The sequence below is a fragment of the Anomaloglossus baeobatrachus genome, chromosome 4 (assembly GCF_048569485.1).
Source record: "Anomaloglossus baeobatrachus isolate aAnoBae1 chromosome 4, aAnoBae1.hap1, whole genome shotgun sequence".
NCBI lineage: Eukaryota > Metazoa > Chordata > Amphibia > Anura > Aromobatidae > Anomaloglossus > Anomaloglossus baeobatrachus.
In genome coordinates this window covers 663,147,732-663,160,279 of record NC_134356.1, presented here as the reverse complement: position 1 = coordinate 663,160,279, position 12,548 = coordinate 663,147,732, and the positions used below count along the sequence as shown (strand labels likewise).

At 49.1% G+C, this 12,548-nt stretch overlaps 1 protein-coding gene across 4 annotated transcripts in view; it reads right to left on the bottom strand.

The window, feature by feature from the left end:
* The window catches only part of LOC142304316 (ras-related protein Rab-3D-like), a 65,122-nt gene that overhangs the window by 22,630 nt on the left and 29,944 nt on the right, over nt 1–12,548 (bottom strand). For 2 of the 4 annotated variants that reach the window (XM_075346584.1, XM_075346585.1), the window contains exon 1: nt 6,195–6,450. The exons of the other annotated variants lie outside the window; for them this stretch is intronic. The gene's annotated coding sequence lies outside the window, so the exon portion shown is untranslated. Of the gene's footprint in view, nt 1–6,194; nt 6,451–12,548 lie in introns of those variants that run through there. 4 annotated transcript variants of the gene reach the window in all.

The following is a 12,548-nucleotide window of genomic DNA, read 5'->3' as shown; positions in this document are numbered from 1 at the left end:
CATATATCTTTATTGGAACTTAATTTTCCTTAAAGGAAATCTGCCACCAGGTTTTTGCCACCTAATCTGAGAGCAACATAATATAGGGGCAGAGATCCTGATTCCAGCCATGTGTCACTTACTGAGCTGCTTAGTGTAGTTTTGATAAAATCACTGATTAGTTAGCAGGAGATTATCATTACAGGACTACTTGGCGTGCTGCAGGTAGTCCAGCATATTCATCAGCTCTGTATAACTGCTAGAGAGAAAACATTAATTTTATCAAAATCTGTCTCAGTAAGTGACACATGGCTGGAATCAGGGTCTCTGTCTCTATATTATGCTGCTCTCAGATGGGGGAGCAAAAACCTGGTGACAGATTCTCTTTAAAACCTTGGCAGTGTGCAGTCACCACTAGGGGGAGCTCACTACTTACTGAGATAGACAGCACTATAAATCCAGATGCAGGGAGCTCCCCCTGGTGGTGGCTGCTGGAATTATCTGACATTTGTGGATCAGGAGCTTTGAATACATTTTGTGACAGAAGTAATTGATGGAGAGGTCGGCCATTCTGTACTCAGGCTTAATTATCTGTCCCTTACATCAAATCAACAAAAAACAAGTAAAGAAAAAGTGAGTCTGGTCTATGGCCGTGGTTGAGGGGTCATTAGAGGATAAAGAAAGGTCATCGATCACGGAGGCGGTCAGTAAATCTGCCTGTCCTGAGCCATCTTCATTAGTGGCGACGTCACACGCCATCAATATCAACAGCAAGTCCAATAATCCAGCACGGACGACCTGGTAATGCTGGTAATAGAGGACATTACCACCATCAGGTCACAGTGCTCGAAAAATCTCATACAGAGGACATTTCCTTTCAACAGTATTATGGTGGCATCATTATCTGGTACTGTGTGTGCTAAAGCAAGGTCAGACACGGATGGGCCAAGATCTGCTCACACAGGCAGCTGGTGACGGAGCATCTGGAGGTCACGTTTCTAGGACAAGCTCCACTATTCCCAATAAATCAGCCTTGATCTCCGAAAACATCTCCACCAATATCTTATGCCTTCAGGGTTGTATACTACACATACATTAGGACCATATGGACATAGGCGGACTATAAGTGCCAGCACCGGGGACAGAAAACTAGGAGAGAAACCAGGCAAGCGAGCAGCAGAAGGAGGCCCTATTCTGATGATGGCCCACCAAGGCTTGGGGCTTCTCTGGTGCCTTTTCATGATCCAAGGTCTGATATCCCAATGGGGAGAGGATTCCTGCACCAAAAAGAAAGAACCAATCCACACTAGTGGAGGGGGATAGCGGGACTATTGGATCTTGTTTGGGTTTTAGTTCTTTTTCAGGATCCAGGGTCAGATATTCCAATGGAGGCGTCGTACACCAAAAAGACAAAGAACTAACCTGGACTGGGGAGAGGGAGTACCGCGACTATTGGGGCTTGTTTGGGTCTTAGTTCCTTTTTACAATCGAAGGTCTGATATTTCAATGGAGAGAGGAGTCCTACACCAAAAAAGACAAGGAACCAGCCTGGACTGGGGAAGAGGGACTACTGGGACTATTGGAGCTTGGGGAGAGGAGTCCTGCACCCTAATATCCCAAAGCAGAGAAGAGTCCTACACCAAAAAAGACAAGGAACCAACCAGGACTGGGAGAAGGAATACCAGGACTATTGGAGCTTGTTTGGGTTTTAGTTCCTTTTCATAATCCATTGTCCGATATATCAATGGAGAGAGGAGTCCTGCACCAAAAAGACAAGGAACCAACCTGGACTGGGGAAGAGGGACTACCGGGACTATTGGAGCTTGGGGAGAGGAGTCCTACCCCCTTAGGTCCCAATGGAGAGAGGAGTCCTGCACCAAAAAGACACAGAACCAACCTGGACTAGTGTGTGCGTGTGTGTACGGGGAAATACCAGGACTATTTGAGCTTGTTTGGGTTTTGGTTCCTTTTCATGATCCAAGGTCTGATATCCCAATGGGGAGAGGAGTCCTACATCCTGATATTCCAATGGGGAGAGGATTCTTGCACCAAAAAAAAAGAACCAATCCGCACTAGTGGCGGGATCCCGGGACTATTGGATCTTGTTTGTTTTTTTAGTTCTTTTTCAGGATCCAGGGTCTGATTTTCTAATGGGGAGAGGATCCCTACACCCTTATATCCCAATGGGGAAAGGAGTCCTGCACCAAAAAGACATGGAACCAACCTGGACAGGGGGAGAGGGAATACTGGGACTATTGGAGCTTGTGGGAGAGGAATCCTGCACCCTTAGATCCCAATGGGGAGAGGAGTCCTGCACCAAAAAGACATGGAACCAACCTGGACTAGTGTGTGCGTGTGTGTACAAGGAAATACCAGGACTATTTGAGCTTGTTTGGGTTTTAGTTCCTTTTCATGATCCAAGGTCTGATATCCCAATGGGGAGAGGAGTCCTACATCCTCATATTCCAATGGGGAGAGGATTCTTGCACCAAAAAGAACCAATCCGCACTAGTGGAGGGATACCGGGACTATTGAATCTTGTTTAGTTTTTTAGTTCTTTTTCAGGATCCAGGGTCTGATATTCTAATGGGGAGAGGATCCCTGCACCCTGATATTCCAATGGAAGAGTCATACACCAAAAAGACAAAGAAGTAACCTGAACTGGGGGAAGGAATAACAGGATTATAAGAGCTTGTTTGGGTTTTAGTTCCTTTTCATGATCCAAGGTCGACATTTCAATGGGGAGACTTGTCCTGCAGCCTGATATTTCAATGGGGAGAGGAGCCCTGCACCCTGAGATTTCAATGGGGAGAGGAGCCCTGCACCCTGATATTCCAATGGAGAGAGGAGGCCCACACCAAAACGACAAGGAACCAACCTGGACTGGGGAAGAGGGACTACTGGGACTATTGGAGCTTGGGGAGAGGAGTCCTGCACCCTCAGGTCCAATGGGGAGAGGAGTCCTGCACCAAAAAGACATGGAACCAAGTGTTCGTGTGTGCGCGTAGGGAAATACCTACTATTTGAACTTGTTTGGGTTTTAGTTCCTTTTCATGATCCAAGGTCTGATATCCCAATGGGGATATGAGTCCTATATCCTGATATTCCAATGGGGAGAGGGTTCTTGCACCAAAAAGAAAGAACCAATCCGCACTAGTGGGGGGGGGGGGGGGGGACCAGGACTATTGGATCTTGTTTGGTGTTTAGTTCTTTTTCAGGATCCAAGGTCTGATATTCTGATGGGGAGAGGATCCCTGCACCCTGATATTCCAATGGAGGAGTCATACACTAAAAAGACAAAGAACTAACCTGAACTAGGGGAGTGAGAATTCCCGGGACTATAATATTTCAATGGGGAGAGGAGTCCTACACCCTGATATTCCAATGGGGAGAGGAGCCCTGCACCCTGATATTTCAATGGGGAGAGGATTCCTACACCAAAACGCAAAGGAACCAACCTGGACTGGGAGAGAGGGAATACTGTGACTATTGGATCTTGGGGAGAGGAGTCCTGCACCCTTAGATCCCAGTGGGGAGAGGAGTCCTGCATCAAAAAGACACGGACCCAACCTGGACTAGTGTGTGCGTGTGTGTGCGGGGAAATACCAGGACTATTTGAGCTTGTTTGGGTTTTAGTTCCTTTTCATGATCCAAGGTCTGATATTTCATTGGGGAGAGGAATCCTGCACCCTTACATCCCAATGGGGAAAGGAGTCCTGCACCAAAAAGACACGGAACCAACCTTGACTAGTGGGGGGAGGAGGGGGGGCGACCGGGAATATTTGAGCTTGTTTGGGTTTTAGTTCCTTTTCATAATCCAAGATCTCATATGTCAATGGGGAGCGGAGTCCTACACCCTGATATTCTAATGGGGAGCAGAGTCCTACACCCTGATATTCCAATGGGGAGCGGAGTCCTACACCCTGATATTCCAATGGGGAGCGGAGTCCTACACCCTGATATTCCAATGGGGAGCGGAGTCCTACACCCTGATATTCCAATGGGGAGCGGAGTCCTACACCCTGATATTCCAATGGGGAGCGGAGTCCTACACCCTGATATTCCAATGGGGAGAGGAGTCCTGCACCAAAAAGACACAGAACCAACCTGGACAAATGGGGGAGGAGGGTGGGTAAATATCAGGACTATTTGAGCTTGTTTGGGTTTTAGTTCCTTTTCATGATCCAAGATCTCATATGTCAATGGGCAGCAGAGTCCTACACCCTGATATTCCAATGAGGAGCGGAGTCCTACACCCTGATATTCCAATGGGCAGCAGAGTCCTACACCCTGATATTCCAATGGGGAGAGGAGTCCTACACCCTGATATTCCAATGGGGAGCGGAGTCCTACACCCTGATATTCCAATGGGGAGCGGAGTCCTACACCCTGATATTCCAATGGGGAGCGGAGTCCTACACCCTGATATTCCAATGGGGAGCGGAGTCCTACACCCTGATATTCCAATGGGCAGCAGAGTCCTACACCCTGATATTCCAATGGGGAGAGGAGTCCTACACCCTGATATTCCAATGGGGAGCGGAGTCCTACACCCTGATATTCCAATGGGGAGCGGAGTCCTACACCCTGATATTCCAATGGGGAGAGGAGTCCTACACCCTGATATTCCAATGGGGAGCGGAGTCCTACACCCTGATATTCCAATGGGGAGCGGAGTCCTACACCCTGATATTCCAATGGGGAGCGGAGTCCTACACCCTGATATTCCAATGGGCAGCAGAGTCCTACACCCTGATATTCCAATGGGGAGAGGAGTCCTACACCCTGATATTCCAATGGGGAGCGGAGTCCTACACCCTGATATTCCAATGGGGAGAGGAGTCCTACACCCTGATATTCCAATGGGGAGAGGAGTCCTACACCCTGATATTCCAATGGGGAGAGGAGTCCTACACCCTGATATTCCAATGGGGAGAGGAGTCCTGCACCCAACAGACAAGGAACCAACCTGGACGATGGTGGTGAGAGGGGTGGAATACTGGAACTATTGGAGAGACAATGAACCAACTTGGACTAGGGGAGGGGGAATACAGAGACTATCCGTAAGGAGGAGAGACGGGCATCAGGGAACAGTCCATAGCACTGGCGGACACGGACAGAAAAGGGCCCCTGTTCAGTAACAATATAAGGGCCCTTTGCGGCCCAAAAGCTCATAAACTTGCACAGTTCCGCCTGCTTTGGAGGTAGTAATGGGCCCCCAACCTCTTGGGCCCCTATGCGGTGGCACAGGTTGCACCATTGCTATGGTCCATAGGCGGGGAGGTGGCAGATGCATTGATCTGGAGTCTTATGTCATTCCAGCCCTATGTAATTACTCTTGTGATGGGCGCTCCTGGTGTGCGGCCAGCCTGGGTGTTACCCTGCTACACCCCAAAGCAAATAAAACACCGGATCACAGAGGCTGATAAAGAAACGCTACTGTAAAGGGTGAAGAAAGTAATCTAAGCTCTTCCATCAGCTGGAAACGGTACGAGGCATGGGTACAGTCATTCGGGGGTCCTGCATACATTACATAGAGCCCCCGTTATACGGTCGCTTCACTCAATCACCCCCATTCTGGAGAGGCTGCCGCAGACTCATAAAAGGTGCAGTAATGGGGAAAGCCAACCAGATCTGGGCCATCAATTCTCCATGATCCCCCCTGAATCGGCAGGGGCAGCGTCAATGAGATTTACACCCCGAAAATATCGCAGTGCCATGATAATAATTACTACAGCGACATGCCCTAATTATAGGGGCAGCCCCATTACAATGTGTCCTATAAATCGTGTATGATTATTATATATCACGTCACGGCCAGGCAGGGAATGCCATATACTTGGCTGACAACACCCTGCCCCATCTGTCAGGTCACCATGCGCCTTCCCAGCCTCCCATCCATTATATCCCAGGGCTACTCCTAGTTAATAAACAGCCTCCGCACCCTCTGTATACTGCGCGGACCCCAGAAGACGCACGTCCCGCAGACATAGCCCACCATGGATACAGCCTATATGTGTGGTGGATACGTCATATTATACACTAGAGCAATCACATTAGTCCATAAGGATACGTGGAGGACACACACATGGCTGTTGGCACATACACACCCATATGTAAGGAGACGTGTCCCAGGAGGGTGACACAGCAGCTGCTGGGGACAATGGTGGCACAGTGCAGCCTCCCCACTATATACCTGCCCCTCAGTATATTACCTTCTCCAGCAGGGTCCGGGGGGCTTCTTCTTGGTGACACTTTCCTCTTGCAGTGGGCTCCCTGTCCAGCAGCCTGTGTGCTCTGCGCCCTCTTACCCCAGCCTATATGTCACTTTCTCTGTCCCCCCTTGTCTGCTGCTGCCTCCTGTCTGCTGCCCTCCCTCCCGGATCTGTCTGTTTGCAGGTAGCTCTATCTCTCCAAAGTGAGGTGTGTCTCCTTCCCCTGCATTCTCCCTCCTCTCCTCGCACAGGCTCTCTCACCTCCTCCCCCTGCCCTGTCTCCCTGCAGGGCTGGCCCTTCCTGTCCCTGACCAGCCTTCTGCCGGCTGCACAGTCCCTCTGTCCTGACTATACTGAACAATGGCCGGACCCTGCAATCCTAATGATATATCCGGCTTCTTATCTCCACTGTGCCCTCCAATTACTCCAAAGTAATTATATACATCTGCTGCAGCATGATACAATATAATACTGCTCCATCATAGTCACATGTATCCAATACCTGTAGTAGTGTGAGATGTGTTTACTGTACCTGTCATGGTGTAGTATTAGTGAGAGATGTGTGTACTGTACCTGTGCTGTGTACTGTATCTGTCATGGTGTAGTATTAGTGTGAGATGTGTGTACTGTACCATTGCTGTGTACCTGTCATGGTGTAGTATTAGTGTGAGATGTGTGTACTGTACCTCTGCTGTGTACTGTACCTGTCATGGTGTAGAATTAGTGTGAGATGTGTGTACTGTACCTGTGCTGTGTACTGTACCTGTTATGGTGTAGTATTAGTGTGAGATGTGTGTACTGTACCATTGCTGTGTACCTGTCATGGTGTAGTATTAGTGTGAGATGTGTGTACTGTACCTGTGCTGTGTACCTGTCATGGTGTAGTATTAATGAGATGTGTGGACTGTACCTCTGCTGTGTACTGTACCTGTCATGGTGTAGTATTAGTGTGAGATGTGTGTAATGTATCTGTGCTGTGTACCTGTCATGGTGTAGTATTAGTGTGAGATGTAAGTACTGTACCTGTGCTATGTACTGTACCTGTCATGGTGTAGTATTAGTGTGAGATGTAAGTATTGTATCTGTGCTATGTACTGTACCTGTCATGGTGTAGTATTAATGTGAGATGTGTGTACTGTACCTGTGCTGTGTACTATACCTGTCATGGTGTAGTATTAGTGTGAGATGTGTGTACTGTACCTGTGCTGTGTACTGTACCTGTCATGGTGTAGTATTAGTGTGAGATGTGTGTACTGTACCTGTGCTGTGTACTGTATCTGTTATGGTGTAGTATTGGTATGAGATGTGTGTACTGTACCTGTGCTATGTTCTGTACCTGTCATGGTGTAGTATTAGTGTGAGATATGTGTACTGTACCTGTGCTATGTACTGTACCTGTCATGGTGTAGTATTAGTGTGAGATGTAAGTACTGTACCTGTCATGGTGTAGTATTAGTGAGAGATGTGTGTACTGTACCTGTGCTGTGTACTGTACCTGTCATGGTGTAGTATTAATGTGAGATGTGTGTACTGTACCTGTGCTGTGTACTGTACCTGTCATGGTGTAGTATTAGTGTGAGATGTGTGTACTGTACCTGTGCTGTGTACCTGTCATGGTGTAGTATTAGTGTGAGATGTGTGGTGTGTACCTGTGCTGTGTGTACCTGTCACGGTGTAGTATTAATGTGAGATGTGTGTACTGTACCTGTGCTGTGTACTGTACCTATCATGGTGTAGTATTAGTGTGAGATGTGTGTACTGTACCTGTGCTGTGTACTGTATCTGTTATGGTGTAGTATTATTATGAGATGTGTGTACTGTACCTGTGCTATGTTCTGTACCTGTCATGGTGTAATATAAGTGTGAGATGTGTGTACTGTACCTGTGCTATGTACTGTACCTGTCATGGTGTAGTATTAGTGTGAGATGTGTGTACTGTACCTGTGCTATGTACTGTACCTGTCATGGTGTAGTATTAGTGAGATGTGTGTACTGTACCTGTGCTGTGTACTGTATCTGTCATGGTGTATTAGTGCAAGGAGTTGTGTATAATGTGTTGTTCTATCCTTGGAACACGTCACTTTGATATTACTGTTGCTCCTCCCTGTATATTATAGGTTTGTGTGAAGTCATTAATAAGGTGTGTAGTAACATGTCTCAGCTGTTTTGCTGTTATGAATATATTATGAAACTAGGGGATCTGATACATGACTTTTATACTCAAGAGTTGTAATAAACTTGAATATCTTCACCTCAGCTATACATGACAAAAAGCATTAAAGGGGTGCTCCGGGGAGATTAAAAATTCATATACGGTCTGTGCCCTCATAAATTATAAAGATGAGATTCTCAGTGAAATTGTATTATCCTTACAATACCTGTAATTCCGTGTGACAGGAGCTGCTCTCCCTGCTCCCCCTCCCCTCTGGGACCTTACCTCACACATCAGTGTGACAGGAGCTGCTCTCCCTGCACCCCCTCCCCTCTGGGACCTTACCTCACACATCAGTGTGACAGGAGCTGCTCTCCCTGCACCCCCTCCCCTCTGGGACCTTACCTCACACATCAGTGTGACAGGAGCTGCTCTCCCTGCTCCCACTCCCCTCTGGGACCTTACCTCACACATCAGTGTGACAGGAGCTGCTCTCCCTGCTCCCCCTCCCCTCTGGGACCTTACCTCACACATCAGTGTGACAGGAGCTGCTCTCCCTGCTCCCCCTCCCCTCTGGGATCTTACCTCACACATCAGTGTGACAGGAGCTGCTCTCCCTGCACCCCCTCCCCTCTGGGACCTTACCTCACACATCAGTGTGACAGGAGCTGCTCTCCCTGCACCCCCTCCCCTCTGGGACCTTACCTCACACATCAGTGTGACAGGAGCTGCTCTCCCTGCACCCCCTCCCCTCTGGGACCTTACCTCACACATCAGTGTGACAGGAGCTGCTCTCCCTGCTCCCCCTCCCCTCTGGGACCTTACCTCACACATCAGTGTGACAGGAGCTGCTCTCCCTGCACCCCCTCCCCTCTGGGACCTTACCTCACACATCAGTGTGACAGGAGCTGCTCTCCCTGCTCCCCCTCCCCTCTGGGACCTTACCTCACACATCAGTGTGACAGGAGCTGCTCTCCCTGCACCCCCTCCCCTCTGGGACCTTACCTCACACATCAGTGTGACAGGAGCTGCTCTCCCTGCACCCCCTCCCCTCTGGGACCTTACCTCACACATCAGTGTGACAGGAGCTGCTCTCCCTGCTCCCTCTCCCCTTTGGGACCTTACCTCACACATCTTTGTGCAGCTCCCTGCTGTAGGAACAACTAGAATTCTGATAATAGCAAATTCTCTCCAGTCAGAGAAGTGTTTTCAGACAGAAGCAGCTATTATCAGGAGACTGCAAGGAATAGGCCCCCTGATGTGTGAGGTAAGGTCCCAGAGGGGAGGAGGAGCAGAGAGAGCAGCTTCTGTCACACTGAATTACAGGGAGTGTAAGAATAATAGAACTGCGCTGGGAATATAATCCTTATAGTTTATGAGGGCACGGACAGCAGAGTAATTTTTTTTTATCTCCCCTTTAACACATGAGCCCTAGTATTGCATTAGTCCCGCACCCCACACTGTTGAATTATAACATTGAAATGGTGTCTGATTAGAAAATATTGATGACCTAGCTTCAGGATAAGTCATCAGTATCAGTTTGATTGTGATCCAACTTCTGGGACCCTGATGAGATCGGACTTGTTACTCTTAAGATGTTGGATGGGTTTCAGCTCAGGCATCTTTGTAGGCCAGTCCATCAAAGCATGGACCTTGTCTCATGCCAGTGGGCATTGTCTGTCCAATGGAGAAAAGACTCAAATCTCAGACCCCTTTATAATGTTATGGTGTGACGCCCCTGGTCTATCAGGTCGTCACAGGGTATTGCACAAGCTGCTTTTCCGGGCAGTGTTCCGCCTCTCTCTTGGTTCTGGGTCCCTACTTAATACTTAAGTGGTGTTGCCTCCATCAGCGAATCAAAATCCTAGAGACACCCTGCACCACACCCACCAGACACACCAGTGGACGGCTTGAGAGGAATAGAGTTGCCCATGTGGGGGGTCGGGGAGGTGAGGTGTGTAGAGAGTTGAGTAGAGTCAGTGAGTGGAGAAGGAGGTTGGAAGTAGCCCTCGTGCTGAGAGGAGCTCAGAGGAAGTCAGGAGTGGGGCTCCCGAAGTAACTGCCTAGGTTGTAGACAATGGTCTGGGCCTAGAGGAGTCGGACCCCCGGTCGCAGGGGATCGCGGCAAGGTGCTCTGACCTGTCGAGGAGGACGGCCGGCAGCCTGGCCCTATCACCGGTCTGGGACCGAAGGCACGACGGGGTACACATACCTTAGGTCGGGGACTAGCTTCAGGCAACCCGACAATTCACCTGAGGAGAAAGGAGCCTTCACGATCCGGGGGATAGGACTTTCCAACCAAAAACGGTCCAGAAAATCCCAAGCGTGAGCCCTGAGAGCAAGCTTCCATACTTACCCATAGTGGGGAGCGGGGCCCAGCTAGTTCCAAGCTACCGGGCCATCAAGTTGAAGTCCAAATTAAGTGCCAGAAGGCAGGTCACGGACCGCCAGGCAGCACCATTGGGGATGGGACCCGGACGAGCTCCCCTCAGCGGCAGCGGTACCCAGAGACATGGTTTACCCGGTTGTCGGTGTCTGCTTATGAACTGAATGAGTACGAGAGTGACCCCTTCATCCCCACGGCACTTCCCCCCTTCCACCGAATCCCGGGGCATCCCCTAACCGTGGAGGGTTCCAACACCTTGGTTCCATCATCCCCGGGTAGTCCCAACAGCAGCGGTGGTACTCCCAATTACCAAACACCACGGGTGGCATCACGAACTATAACTCCCCTGTAAATACTTCCCCCTTTTCATTCGAGTGGCCACACGACCGCCGGGTCCGGAGACCCTCGAGCCACAGCGAACCCGGATCTGAGCGGCTCAGCTGCTTCCACGGGGGCGGTACAATGGCACGCTGCTGCATCAATCACTTCTAGCCCCGAACATGTTTTTCCTTTACATTCACTTTTTTTTTCTCCTTCCAAGATCTATAATTTTTTTTGCCAGCAGAGCCCAATTAAAGGAAAACTAAGAGGCATGTTCCACATTATTAAGCAGCCACAAGTTTCAAGCAACATGGGAAAGACAAAAGGATCTTTGCTGCCGAAATAACGTTCAATAGGTCAATGCCTTGGACAAGGTATGAAAACAGTAGATATTTCACAAAAACATAAGTGTGATCATCGTACTGTGAAGACATTCGAGGCTGACACAGCACAGATGGGTAAGTGCAGATGAAGGCATAATAAGGAAGGTTTCTGCCAGGCAAATTCATCATAAGAGAATAGCTGCTAAAATACCATTACAAAAGCAGCAAACAGGTATTTGAAGCTTCTGGGGCCTCTGGAGCCCGTGATCCTCCTTCAGAGGCTGCAGTTGTGCATAAACCTACTGTTCGGCCGCCCCTAACAGTGCTCACAAGAAGAAACAGTCGCAGTGAGTCCAGATGTCATGTACATGAAGACTAGTATTAAAACAGTCTTCTTTACTGATGAGTGCCGTGCAACCATGGATGGTCCAGATGGATGGAGTGTTGGATGGTTGGTGGATGGCCACCGTGTCCCATCAAGGCTGCAGATCAGCAATGAGGTGGTGGAGTCATGTTTTGGGCCAGAATCATGGGGAAACAGCTTGTAGGCCCCTTTTAACGTCCATGAAGGTGTAAAAATGACCTTGTTCAAGACCCCTTTCTTCCAAAGTACAATAAGAAGTGTGCCATCCATAGCGAAACCATCTTCATGCAGAGAATGTGTGCTCTCATGCTGCACTGACTGATATCAAGCATTTAGGAAAATCAGAGACAAACAGTATATGTATGATAATTTGGAATACGGAATATTATGGAGATGTGGAAGGAATCGCAGCAACTCACCCTCGAAGTGCAGACCCCGTAACGTTACACAGTGGGGTCCGAGAGCTGAGGAGCAGAGGACAGAAAAGTCACCACAGCTCTGCTGACCCCAGAACTGCAGAGTCCAGACCTCCTCTGGTAACATCAGCACAAACACTGCGCCTGCCGGGAGCTTCATGGCCGAGCAGCTGCAGCAGTACATCACCAAGCACAATGCCGAGCAGCTGCAGCAGTACATCACCAAGCACAATGCCGAGCCGTACATCACCAAGCCCATTGCTGAGCCGTACATCACCAAGCACAATGCTGAGCCATACATCACCAAGCACAATGCCGAGCCGTACATCACCAAACACAATGCCGAGCCGTACATCACCAAGCACAATACAGAGCCATACATCACCAAGCAC